Source organism: Sturnus vulgaris, unplaced genomic scaffold, assembly GCF_052056855.1.
Source record: "Sturnus vulgaris isolate bStuVul1 unplaced genomic scaffold, bStuVul1.hap1 Scaffold_192, whole genome shotgun sequence".
Taxonomy (NCBI): domain Eukaryota; kingdom Metazoa; phylum Chordata; class Aves; order Passeriformes; family Sturnidae; genus Sturnus; species Sturnus vulgaris.
Genome location: NW_028276155.1, coordinates 7,312,259 through 7,325,078, shown reverse-complemented (window position 1 = coordinate 7,325,078; position 12,820 = coordinate 7,312,259). Strand labels below are relative to the sequence as shown.

The window sequence follows — 12,820 nt, the reverse complement described above, 5'->3', positions numbered from 1 at the left end:
CTGTCCAGGTCCTTGGGATGGTTCAGAAGGGAGACAGCTCTGATTTCTCCCCACAGACCAAGGAACTCCAATGGTCTCTCTGTGCAGTCCATGGCTGTCCTGAGCATTTTTTCCTGGGACCTCCCTGCCAGAATGTTTCTCTCTATGCAATCCTAACCACAGCCCAGTAATGAATTCAGGTGTTTCCGAGAGTGTAGTGGCCTCAAGGCACTGTTTGTGCCACCAGAACTGTGCCCCCCCCACCATGTGCTGGTGATGGTATTTGTGCTCACTCGGGTTCATCTCCCCACACACACATGATGCACTGCTGAAATCTTCTCAGTACACACTAAACATGGCCTTCTAGCCTGGTCACTTGATGTCCCTCCATGCAGGGTCAAACAACCTCCTGCAGCTGGGGGAGAGGCCAGTGTTGGTGTGGTGTTTGCAGGGGCTGGTGTGGGACAATTGCCCTGGGGCACCTACCCAGGCTGTTCCCAGAACAAAGACACAGCCCAGGCCCTGCCCTGCTGCTCCTCAGGTCCATCCCAGCAGCTCTGGTTGTGCCAGGACATTGCTGTGTGCCCCCTGCACACTGCCCCTCGTCTCCAGGCTCCTCACTGTCTCTGCTGAACACAAGCACCGCAGATACTGATGGAGCAATACTGTGACTAATGACATCCCTTGCTGGAAAATATAATCAGAAGTTAAAAAAAATAAAAACAAGTGGAAAAATAGAATACACCAAATAGAATAACAAAAAAGACACATGGCCCAAAGCAGTCTGGGCAGTCTGTAATGAGTTCCATTCTGAATGCTATGCAGAACAAACAGGCACTTTATTGTTTCTGAAAAGCACAGAGTGGTCATATTCCTCAGGGCATCCTCAAGCTCCTGGTCCCTCAGGCTGTAGATGAGGGGTGCAGGGCTGGAGGCAGCACCAAGTACAGAACTGACAGTGCCAGAGGCAGGGATGGGCACAGGGTGGCACAGGTGACCTTTGGGCTTTGAAAGGCCCAGGCACAAGGGCTGTGCCAGAGGCAGGGCTGAGGTCACACTCTGTGGGCTGGGACAGAGCCCAGCCAGATATACCCCCTGAGCCAGCAGCTCTGCAGTGGTGGCCACCAGGCTGGCTTGCCCAGGAGGCTTCTGGCCATGGCCTGCAGGGAGCTGCTGCTGCCAAGGTGCCTTTGGTGCCTCAGGCTCTGCCTGGCACAGGTCCCACCATGGCTCTCTGCTCTTGTGCCTGAGCCCTTCCCTGTGCTGGGGCTGGCTTGGGGCTTTTCCTGCAGTGGGACCTGGGCTGGCCATGGCACAGGAAAGGCAATTCCTGCTGGAGCAGGTGGCTCTGCCTGGAATGGGCTCAAACAACTCCAGCAAGGCCCTGTTTGCAAAGCTCCAGAGGGAAATGAAGAGGGAGAGTCACGCTGCTTTTGGGGTGAATAATGCTGAAACCAGCCTGACTCCTCCATCCCAAAGTTCAACATCCTGAGAAGGAGCTGGAGCTGTGGAAGAGCTGGTAAAATCCCCAGAGAAAGGAACAACGAAGTGACACCACTGAGAACTTGTGCAGACCTGCTGAGCTGGCACAGCCTCGGCACATCTGACTGACAGGGCAGCACTTCAGACTGGAAAAGCCCCATCCCAAATTTTAGTGGCAGCATCTCCTGACATTCCCCTTCTTGGGTGGGTGCGGAGATTCCTCCCTGCAGTGGAGACACCCCTCAGGGTCACTGCTTGAGGCTGAGCTAAAGGACCCTGAGCCCAGAGTCGTTGGTCTGGGGCAGTGACACCCATCTCTACTTAGTTCTGCTTTGATACAATTGCTACAAGTGCTACAATTCCTAGAGCACTACATTAAAATAGATGTTACAGCTCCTGTACTGTGGAGTAAATAATTCTGATTAAGATCTTTATGTCTAATCATGATCATAATCACTCATATTTCTATGTATATAAATACTTCTGGTTTGCCATTCTTAATGTTGAGGGACAAATTTGTACAAAGGTTCGATTCCACTTGTATAATCCTTTACACATAAATCCTTGACAAAGTCTGGGTCTGGGATTGGATCCAGGCACTCCCAGGCTCCTCTCACAGAAGGAGTTTAGAAAGCCTGGGGGTCCTGGTTTGGGGGAGGTTGGGGGTGTAATTGGGGTGTTGGGGGTCCTTTCTGCACCCAACAGGAGCTTCTCTAATGAACTTTGTGTGAAGCTCCCACTGTGCCCATGACAGGAGCCCCTGCGAGTGTCTGTGACATCCCGGCTCTTTGGCAGCCTGGGCACTCCTGGGGTGTCACCCTGGAACCCCTGTGAGTGTCTGTGCCCTCACTGTTCTTTAGGAGCACAGGGATTTCCCCACTGCACTCCTGCCACTGCCTGTGACAAATTGGCTCCTTGGCAGGGCAGAGACACCTCTGTTGTCACTGTGGAGCCCTGTGACTGTCACCTCATGAGCCTTAGGAAGATTAAGGAGCCCTGGGATGTCCCCATGGATCCCCTGTGACTGAGTGTGACCAAACAGATCTTCAGGAGCCCAGAGACCCCTCAGATGTCTCCGTGGAGCCCCTGTGCCTGCACGTGAGCTCACAGCTCTTCAGCAGCCTGGAAACCCCTGGAATCTGTTCATTCCTGCTCTGCTGAGGATGGATCCTCAGCAACTTGGAGGTTCTCTAATGACTTTTAGTTCTCCAGAGACTTTTTCTGCTCTTCAGTTCAGGAATTCAGTGACAAAGTCTCCTTAATATTTCAAAACACCCTAACAAAGCAAGCCCCTGGGAATAATTTCATTTTAAGTCTTTAATTCTTCTGTGGTTAATAATACAGGTTTCAGAAATGTATTCAAAGAGAATATACCATGTTTTTTTAATACAGGGACTATTTTTTGTCCTATTTAGTTCTGTTTTCCTTTTTATAGATTAATATCAGTAATCTCCAGTTGATATTGATCCTGAGAACCTCCTAATGCAGTCTGAATATATATGAAAATCAAGACCCTTTATGGCTGACAATCAATCACACTCTGTCCCTACCCCCACCCCACCATTTGCCCCATCCAACCTCTGGCACTCAGAGCAGCCTTGTGCAAATCTGATCTCCCTCCCCTCCAGACTGTGCCTGCAGCTTTCAGCTCCTTGGCACCAACTCCCACCTGCTTTCCTTGGAGAAGGAGCTGCCTGAGACACAGAGGGATGTTCATTTCTTGTCAGCAAACAAAACCAAAGGCAGGCACAGCTCCATAAAAAACAGAATTCCAGCCCAAGGAGTGCTGGGCAATGGAGCCACATCCAGGGGTGTCCCCAGGGCTCAGGATTGGGGCCAGGGCAGTTCAATCTCTTTCTTGCTGATGTGGACGAGGCCATGGAGGGCACCCTGAGTCAGTGTCCAGGTGAGGCCAAGCTGGGTGGGAGTGTGGCTGTGCTGCAGGGCAGGAAGCTCTGCAGAGGGATCTGGACAGGCTGGAGCCATGGGCCCAGGACAATTGGATGAGGTTCACCAAGGCCAAGGGCTGGCTCCTGCCCTGGGCTCACAACCACCCCAAATCCCTGCCTGTGCCCTGCCCCTGATCCCCACAGCCTGTCCTGTTTCCTTCATCCCTGCATTGCCAGGGACTTTGTGTGACAAGGGAGCTCTGCTGTGGGGATGGAGGGAGGTGCAAGTGCCAGCACTGCAGTGGGAACCACAACTCATCAGGTTTGTGTCCTTTGGGGGTCAGCAACTGGTGAGACTCAGAGGCACACAAGGTTTCTCTTCTTGGCCAACAAAAAACAAAGTACCCATGATAAAAGTCAATAAACTTGTAAATTCTTTCCTCAGCTCTGTGCAATGTCAAAGCAGTATCTGATATATCCACCATGAACAAGGTATTTCCATACAGGAACAGCTTTAGACACAGAAATTAGAGAGGGTGATTCAGTGATAGATGTAGACACAATTAAGATGTTGACTAATGTGGAATGTCCAGAGAACAACAGGAGGAGGAAATCTGGGAGCAATGGCAAGGCCATAGGAGCTGGTCTAGTGAAGAAATGTCCTTAGACATGGCCATTTAAACAGGAGAGGTGGAAACACCCAAATGAAGAGTGACATGAAATAATAGAGAGTGTAGTGGTAACACAGGTACAGGGGAAGATCAGTATTTCTTGTCCTGCCATCAGTACACATCCAGTAAGTTTCTGTTCTGTCCTGGTGGGAAAGCTTTGACATTTCTTAAAGTACTCAAATGCCCCAGCTAATGAGATGTGCTCGTGCACCTCACAAGCTGCAGGTCCCCTACAGCCCCAGAGGGCTCCTGTCCCATAAACATCTGCTCCAGCCCATTCCAAAATGGGGAGCTGCATCGTCCCAAGATCATCCAGGAGCTGAGGTTGGAAGGGACTTTAGAAATTCTGCAGTTTGTGTTCTTTGGGGATCAGGAACTTGTGAGACTCAGAGGCACAGAAAAGTTTCTCTTCATGGCCAACATAAAGAATTGTAAACACCATAAAATTTTAAAAACATCAAGAGTTCTCCCTCAGCAATGTGAGATGACTCAGCAGCATCTGACATACCTATAATCCACAAGGGATATCCATACATCAACCTTTTTGGGTAAAGACAAAGGTAATTGTAAAAGACATAAACACAAGATATTGACTATTGAGTTATTTAAAGTTATGAAAGACTGGGCAATTCCCTGAAGCTCAAAGTGTGAAGACACTCAATTGAGAGGCCCAGAGCACAGCTAGAGGATGAAATCTGGAGCAATGGGGAGGACATAGATCCAGCTGCTCTAGTTAAGAGATGTCCTTAGACATGGCCATTTAAACAGAAGAGGTGGGAACTCATGAATGACGAAGGCCATGAATAATAGACAGAATATTGGTGACACAAATAGAGGGAAAGATCAATATTTCTTCTCTGGCCATTGTACAATTCCAGGAAATTCCTGCTCCCTCCTGGCTGGAAAAATTTTACATTTCTTAAAGTACTCAAATGCCCCAGCTAATGAGATGTGCTCGTGCACCTTGCAAGCTGCAGGTCCCCTACAGCCCCAGAGGGCTCCTGTCCCATAAACATCTGCTCCAGCCCATTCCAAAATCGGGAGCAGCATCGTCCTGGGATCATCAGGGAGCTGAGGGTGGAAGGGGAATGAGGGGAGATCAGACAGGACATGTGGAAAAACTTTGTTCTCACAGGCTCAGACAGGTTCTGAGATGCTGCCCCATCCCTGTCCTTCGGGATTTTCACATTCAGACCAAATCAAGCCTTGAACAACTTGGACTGGCCCAGTTTCTGACTGGTTGGGCTGCAGACTTGCTGAGATCCCTTCCAGCCTTCCAGCCATTGTGTTTTGTCTTCCCCCAGGCCCCGCCTCCAGTGCAGAGCCTGGCTCTGTGCTCTCCATCAGCTCCTGGCTGGCACTGCCAGGCTGGCATGAGGAGCCCCTCAGCCTTCCCTTCTCCAGGCTGGACAAGCCCAGCTCCCTCAGCCTCTCCTCACAGCCAAAGAGCTCCAGCCCCACCTTGGAGGCCCTTCCCTCACCCTGCTCCAGCTGCCAGACATCTTTCCTGCCCTGGGCAAACCAAACCAGGCCCCAGTGACCTGGATGATCCATGTCCTTGATGTCCTGGTCACACAGCCCCGGGTGCTCCTGCCCTGCCTTGCTGCCAGGGCACTTGGTTGCCCCCTGCCCAGCTCCTGCCCACCAAGAGTTTTCTGCCAGGGCTGCTGGATGCGGGGAGGGCTGTGGATGTTGTCTACCAGAATTTCAGCCTTTGATACCATGTCCCAGAGCATTTACTGGAAAAGCTGAAGCCTGTGGCTTGGACCAGTTCACCCTTCTGTGGGCTAAGAACTGGCTGGATGTTCAGGCCCAGAGAGTGGTGGGGAATGGTGCCACATCCAGCGTGTGTGCAGTGGTGTCCCATAGGGATCAGTGTGGGCCCAGTCCTGTTTAACATCTTGATTGGTGATCTGGATGAGGGCATTGAGTGCACCATCAGCAAATGTGCAGATGGCACCAAGCTGGGTGTGAGTGTGGATGTGCTGGAGGGTAGGAGGGCTCTGCACAGGGACCTGGACAGGCTGGATCCAGGGCCCAAATCCAACAAGGTGAGGTTTAACAAATCCGAGTGCCAGGTCCTGCATTTTGGCCACAACAACCCCTGCAGTGCTGCAGGCTTGGGACAGAGTGGCTGGACAGCAGCCATGCAGAAACGGACCTGGGGGCACTGATGGAAAACAGGCTGGACATGAGCCAGCCGTGTGGCCAGGTGGCCAAGAAGGCCAATGGCAGCTGGCCTGGATCAGGAATGGTGTGGCCAGCAGGAGCAGAGCTGCTGTACAACCCCTGACCTGCCCCCAACTCTGCACACAGACATTGCTGCTGCAGCTCCAGAGAAGGAAGCAGAAGGAAGCTCCAGAGAAGGGGAATCTCCAGTGCAAACTTTCTTGGGATATCCTTTAGTTCGTTTAAAACCACAGAGAACACAACCCCTATTGACAGAGTCTGGGGCCACAGACATGGTGGAAAGGCAAAAAAATGAGAAATGTCATAAATAATGCGCTTATTTTGTGGACAAGATTGTTAGACTAAAAGAGAGGTAAAAACTCCCCACAATCAAAAATTAAGAACTATCAAAAACGACCCATATTACAAGTGACTTGCAGAAATTGGCAACAGGTTTAATGTTTCTTAAACCATCCAGAGATCAGTGTCCACACTGCAGCCTTGAGCTCCTGGTTCCTCAGGCTATAGATGACAGGGTTCAGAGCTGGAGGCATCACTGAGTACAGAACTGAAAATGCCAGATCCAGGGATGGGGAGGAGATGGAGGGTGGCTTCATGTAGGCAAATGTTCCAGAGCTGATAAACAGGGAGACCACGGCCAGGTGAGGGAGGCAGGTGGAAAAGGCTTTGTGCCGTCCCTGCTCAGAGGGGATCCCCAGCACAGCCCTGAAGATCTGCACATAGGAGAAAACCATGAACACAAAACAGCCAAAACCTAAACAGACACTAATAGCAATGATCCCAAGTTCCCTGAGGTAGGATTTGGAGCAGGAAAGTTTGAGGATCTGGGGGATTTCACAGAAGAACTGGCCCAGGGCATTGCCCTTGCACAGGGGCAGGGAAAATGTATTGGCCGTGTGCAGCAGTGAATAGAGAAAGGCACTGGCCCAGGCAGCTGCTGCCATGTGGGCACAAGCTCTGCTGCCCAGGAGGGTCCCGTAATGCAGGGGTTTGCAGATGGACACGTAGCGGTCATAGCACATGATGGTCAGGAGGGAATATTCAGCTGTGATGAAGAACACAAAGAAAAAGAGCTGAGCAGCACATCCTGAGTAGGAGATGGTTGTGGTGTTCCAGAGGGAATTGTGCATGGCTTTGGGGACAGTGGTGCAGATGGAGCCCAGGTCAGTGAGGGCCAGGTTGAGCAGGAAGAAGAACATGGGGGTGTGCAGGTGGTGGCCGCAGGCTACGGCGCTGATGATGAGGCCGTTGGCCAGGAGGGCAGCCAGGGAGATGGCCAGGAAGAGGCAGAAGTGCAGGAGCTGCAGCTGCCGCGTGTCTGCCAATGGCAGCAGGAGGAAGTGGCTGATGGAGCTGCTGTTGGATATTTGCTGTGTCTTGGCATGGGGATCTGTAAGAAAAGTAATCATGGAATAGTTCAGTTTGGAGAGGATTTTAAATATGCCAGCCCAGCTTGGTGGCACTTTCCCCCCACTGTGCGCCCAGGGCTCTGCTGCCTGGAGCTGTCCCTGCCAGCAGCTGCTTCCCTGTGCCCAGGGCTGGGCCCTGCCAGTGCTGCCAGAGCCCAGTCCAGCCCTGGGGGCTCAGCTCTGCCCTGCAGACCCCTCCCAGCACAGGGCACTGCCAGGACCAGCTCTGCTTCTGCAGGCTCTGATGGCAATGTCATAGCTATCCTGAGGATGCTGGAAAAGTGACACTGATGCTGCCTGTGAGGGACCCTGGGCTAATTTCTGTCAGTGACTGCTTTATTAAAATCCAAGAAAAAAATATTTCATTTTTTCCAAACTGAACTTAGAAATTAATATCTATATGCAATTTCCCTTCTACACAACGAAGAGCAGTAGATTATAAAATCAGGATTTTCCTTTTTATGCAGGCCCTGCCTCACTGTGCTCCCTGTGTAATCTACCTAGAAACATTCTGGAGTTAAATCTTATGCTGGGAGCAGCAGATCTGAACTATGCAGCATCCTCACCACACAAGGAGAACACTTCCAAGCCTCACCAGCTGTCTCCTTCCACCCAGACCTTGTCCCCCAGTGCTGGGAGCACCTCCCAGGGCTGGCTGAGAGCTGTCCCTGGCAGGCAGCAGAGTCCCTGCCCCAGCACAGCGCCCTGGGCTGCAGGACCCTGCTCTGCACCACAGCCCTGGGCACCCCTGGCTGCTCTACACAAGAGATCATCAGAGAATGTACTCACACAGTCTGCAGGCATTGGGGTGTTCCAGCTTTAGGAGATCACTGCAGGAGCTGCAGCTGCATTGTCCTGCAGCCAGAGGCTTCCTGTGTCAAGGGCTGGGAGTGATTCTGCCCCAGTCACTTCTGAGCATCTTCCCAGCCCTGACTGATTGAAGCTCTCTCTGCCTCTGTGTCCGGGGTGGCTGCAGGCAGTGCCCCAGCCCTGCTGGGCTGGGAGAAGAGCTGCTCATCAAGAGAAATGTGTTTTCGAACCTCTTCTTGGTTGCCAGGAGTTGTCTATTTGCCAGGAGCTCTGCCCAGCTCATCAGCACAGACACAGCACAAGGACTTTAATGACCCTCTTGGGGTTGGGGCTGAGTCCCTTAACATCAGTCCCCGAGAGGGAGCTGAAGAAACCTCTCAAGAACTCCAAGTCTGAATCAAACTCCAAAGTTTCCTGAAGTTTTAATGGGTCCCTCTGAGGGACACAACTGAGAAAGTGTCCCCAGGTTCCAGTGTGAGCAGGAAATTGGAGGCAGCGATGACAGGTGGGGACAAAGAGAAGCCAAGTCTTGGTGGCCTGGGGCACAGCAGGGTCTGTGCCACCAAAGGTAGTGAGGAGACACCTTGTCCTGAGCCTCCTGGCACAGCCCCAGCAAGGCTGGCCACTGTCACCCCTTGTGCTGCCCTCAGCATCCCCCCACATCCCAGTGGCCTCAGGGATCTGCTGGGACGAATCCCTGGGGAGCCTTGGTCAGGAATGGCCCTGGGGGGCTCCTTCATGCTCCCAGGGACTGCAGGTTTTTCAGAGGACTTTGGGTTTTGCTTTTGCCTTGGAGTCTCTGAGAGCTTTGTGCAATCATGGCCTCCAATTATCTGCTTTAATTAGTCCCTTGAGGGCCTTTGTCAGTAACAACACTCAGTGGGGCTCATTACTGCTTCAAGGTACTCAGTTTTTTTAAAGTACTTGGAGGTTCCCTTTTGACAGCAACTCTTTTAGTAGTTTATGCAATCATGGCCCCAATTGTCTACTTTAATGAGTCCCTTGAGAGCTTTGTATTGACACTCAGTGGGGCTCATTAATACTTTGAGATACTCAAGGTTTTAAATGTACTTTGGGGTTTTCTTTCCTCTCTGACTCTCTGACAGTTTTTTGGGCAATTCTGGCCTCCCATTCTCTCCTCCAAGGAGTCCTTGAGGAGCCTGTGTTGGGGATGGACTTCAGTGAGACCCATTAATGCTTTGAGACACTTTGGGTTTTTCTTCTGACTTGGACTCCTGGAAAGGTTTCTGCAACTTCCTCTCAGGCCCTGAGGTTCAAGCACCTTGGGCTCAGCACCAAATGCACCACGGGGCTCATTGGGATCAAGCTCGTCCTGACAAACCATGGCTCTGCCTTGATTTCCCTCTGGCCTGGGGCAATTCTTTAGGAAGTTTTCCTACTACACTTATGGAGAAATAATTCAAACGGCTTCTTAGAGATATTTATTATTATTTTGAAGTGTGTTTTTTATTAATGTTCTCTTTAGAGCAGAAGTGATTACAGCATTCCCTGATTGATATTGATCCAGGTTCTCTCCTCAGAAGGTCTGACCTGCTCAGAGAAGCTGTGCCTTGAGATCTGACCTAGTGTGGACAACTGTGCTCCACATTCCCCAACCCCATCCTGTCTGTCCTCACTCACCTGGGACCTGCTTTGCTTGTAGAGCTGGCTCCACTCAGGCCAAAAGGAGATTTTTCCCCCTTTTTTTTTTATTTTGAAGCAATTGAAAACTCCTGAATTTCCTCATTGAAAACAGACACTATCTCTTAGTGTGTGCTAGTGCAAGGGACAACCAAGCATCTTCCCCTTCCCCAGGTCAGAAGCCTGCAAGGAATGTTTGAGACCTTTGGACTCTTTGGTTCCACAAGGCCTCGCTTGGTCACCATGCACTCTTGGTTCCATGAGTTTCTGCACTGTCACAGTGGAGATTTGGGTCCATGGGGCCCCACAGTGTCACAATGCTCTTTTGGGTTCCATGGGCCTTGATCTGTCGCAATGGACTTTTGGCTCCTCGAGGTTCCATACTCTCAACAATGGTCTCTGTAGTTCCAAAGTGTCACAATGGACTCTTGGTTCCATGGGGCCCCGCAGTGTCACAGGGGTTTCCTTGGTTCTGTGAGGTTCTGTAGTGTCACAATGGATGTTTGTTTCCATGTGCCCCACAGTGTCACAGGGGTCTCCTTTTTCCAGCAAGCTCCACTGCCACACCAAATGCCTGGGAAGAAGGAGAAGGGGACATTTGGAGTGATGGTTTTTGTCTTCCCAGGGCACAGTGACATGGGCTGGGGCCCTGCTGTCCTGGAGATGGCTGAACACCGGCCTGCCCATGGAAGGGCTGAGAGACAACAACCTCTGTGCATGGAACTGCAACAGCAGAGAGCTCAGGCTGAAGGCTGGGTTTAACAGACTGTCACCAGCACAGGAAACATCAATGTGAGAGAAAAGATATGTGCTCATGTCTTTACAAATCATTTGGTGGGTGAAGGGATGGGTGTTAAGGTGTTTGAAATGGGTTGTAACATTTCTACTGACTTTGGGCAGCAGGTTTGTTAGTGGGCCCAGCCAGCTTGGCTTCTGAAACAGACAAGGGTTTTCACTGGTTTGTACTGGTTTTTACCTATTTTCCTTGTTTGTAGAGGTCTGTACTGTTTTTTTCTTGTCTATACTGGTTTGTACTGGTTACTATTGGCTTGCATTACACTGTTGTTTACTGCTTTTTACTGCTTTTTACCACTTATACTGGTCCATAGTGGTCCATACTGGTCTGGACTGCTTTATGCAGGTTTCAGGTGCCACCTGAGCTGTCCTTCATTGGGCAGTACCTGGGGGTGAACCCCAAATCCTAGGGGGTGTGGCACCACCAGGGCTGGGTGCTGGGCCGCGCTGCAGCGCCCCCTGCTGGCCGGGAGGGCCAGGCACTGTGCGAGCACCTCCTGGTGGCTGACCCCTGAACTGTGAGTGGGTTATACTGGTTTGTACTGGGATGGGGTGCTGGGGGGTTACTGGTCTGTACTGGGTTATACTGGGATGTGGTACTGGGAGTGACTGGTTTATACTGGGTTATGCTGGGATGGGGTGCTGGGGGTTACTTGGTTATACTGGTTTGCACTGGGATGGGGTGCTGGGGTGTTAGTGATTTGTACTGGGTTCTACTGGGAAAGGGAACAGGGGTGTGTGAGTGCCCCCTGCTGTCTTAAGGACCTGGTGGATGACTGCGAGTTAAAATGGTTTATATTGGGATGGGGTGCTGGGGGTCACTGGGTTATACTGGGATGTGGTCCTGGCAGTGACTGGATTGTAGTGGTTTATATTGGGTTATATGGGGATACTCTGGATTTTCCTGGGTTAAACTGGGGTTTACTGGGTTATACTGGGAGGGGGCTTAGGGATGCTTGGCACTCCACTGGGGTCAGCTTCTGGGGGTGCTGGCCTTACTGATTTATACTGGAATGGAACTTGGGACCTACTGGGAGTGACTTCAGATTGTGCTGGCCTTACTGGTTTATACTGGGAGGTGCCGCTATGGGCTCAGGGGCTCAGGGGTGGCTCCCAGTGCTTACTGGTTTATACTGGTGCGCTCCCAGTATAAACCTGGGAGCCCCAGAACCACACTGGGAATGGGTTTGGGTGCATGAGGCCTTACTGGTTTATACTGGGAGCTGCTGCCATGAGCCTCAGGAGCTCGGGAGTGGCTCCAAGTGCTTACTGGTTTATACTGCTGCCTTCCCAGTCCACACCTGGGAACACTGGTAGGCACTTGTGGCCAGGCAGGACCTCAAGGCCAATCTGGCCTTCACCAGGGCCCTGCTGATCCTCAGCTTCTCCAACTTCTTGGCCTGGCAACACTGTCTGTGGCTGCTGATGCCCACCAGGAACTACGGCAAGGGCACTGTCCCCTGGCAGACTGAAGGAAGGTGAGGGATTCCCTAAAAAACTCCCACAATTTTGCGAGATCCCCAAAATTTTCCAGCCCGTCCCTCGCCTAAAGTGGGAGCTGGTGTGTTCTGTTTTGTTGAATGGGCAGACCTGGTGTTCCTAAATCCCTATTGACTTCAATGAGTAGATCTGGTTTCCCTAAATCCCCAATTACTTTAATGGGTAGACCCGAACTCCTGGATACCTGGGTGCCCGCATTGAGATATTGGGATTTCCCCCGGTGTGCCCCTGAGATTTTGGGGTGCCTCCTGTGCCCACTCCAGAGCTGGGGCTGCTGCAGAATACCATCTTCACCAACCCCATGCAACAAAGCACCTGGCTGTACCTGCCCTGCATCCTCTCCTGAGGTAACTCAGGGCTCCCTCCTATCCCTGATGTCCTCACCTGGAGTTTTGGGGTGCCCCCTGAATGTTGGGGTGCCCCCCTACAGCCCCACAGCTGCCAAGGGTCATCT

At 51.6% G+C, this 12,820-nt stretch overlaps 1 protein-coding gene across 1 annotated transcript in view; it reads right to left on the bottom strand.

The window, feature by feature from the left end:
- Positions 1-12,820, bottom strand: part of LOC148218287 (uncharacterized) — a 70,948-nt gene that overhangs the window by 57,420 nt on the left and 708 nt on the right. The gene's annotated exons all lie outside the window — the stretch shown is intronic.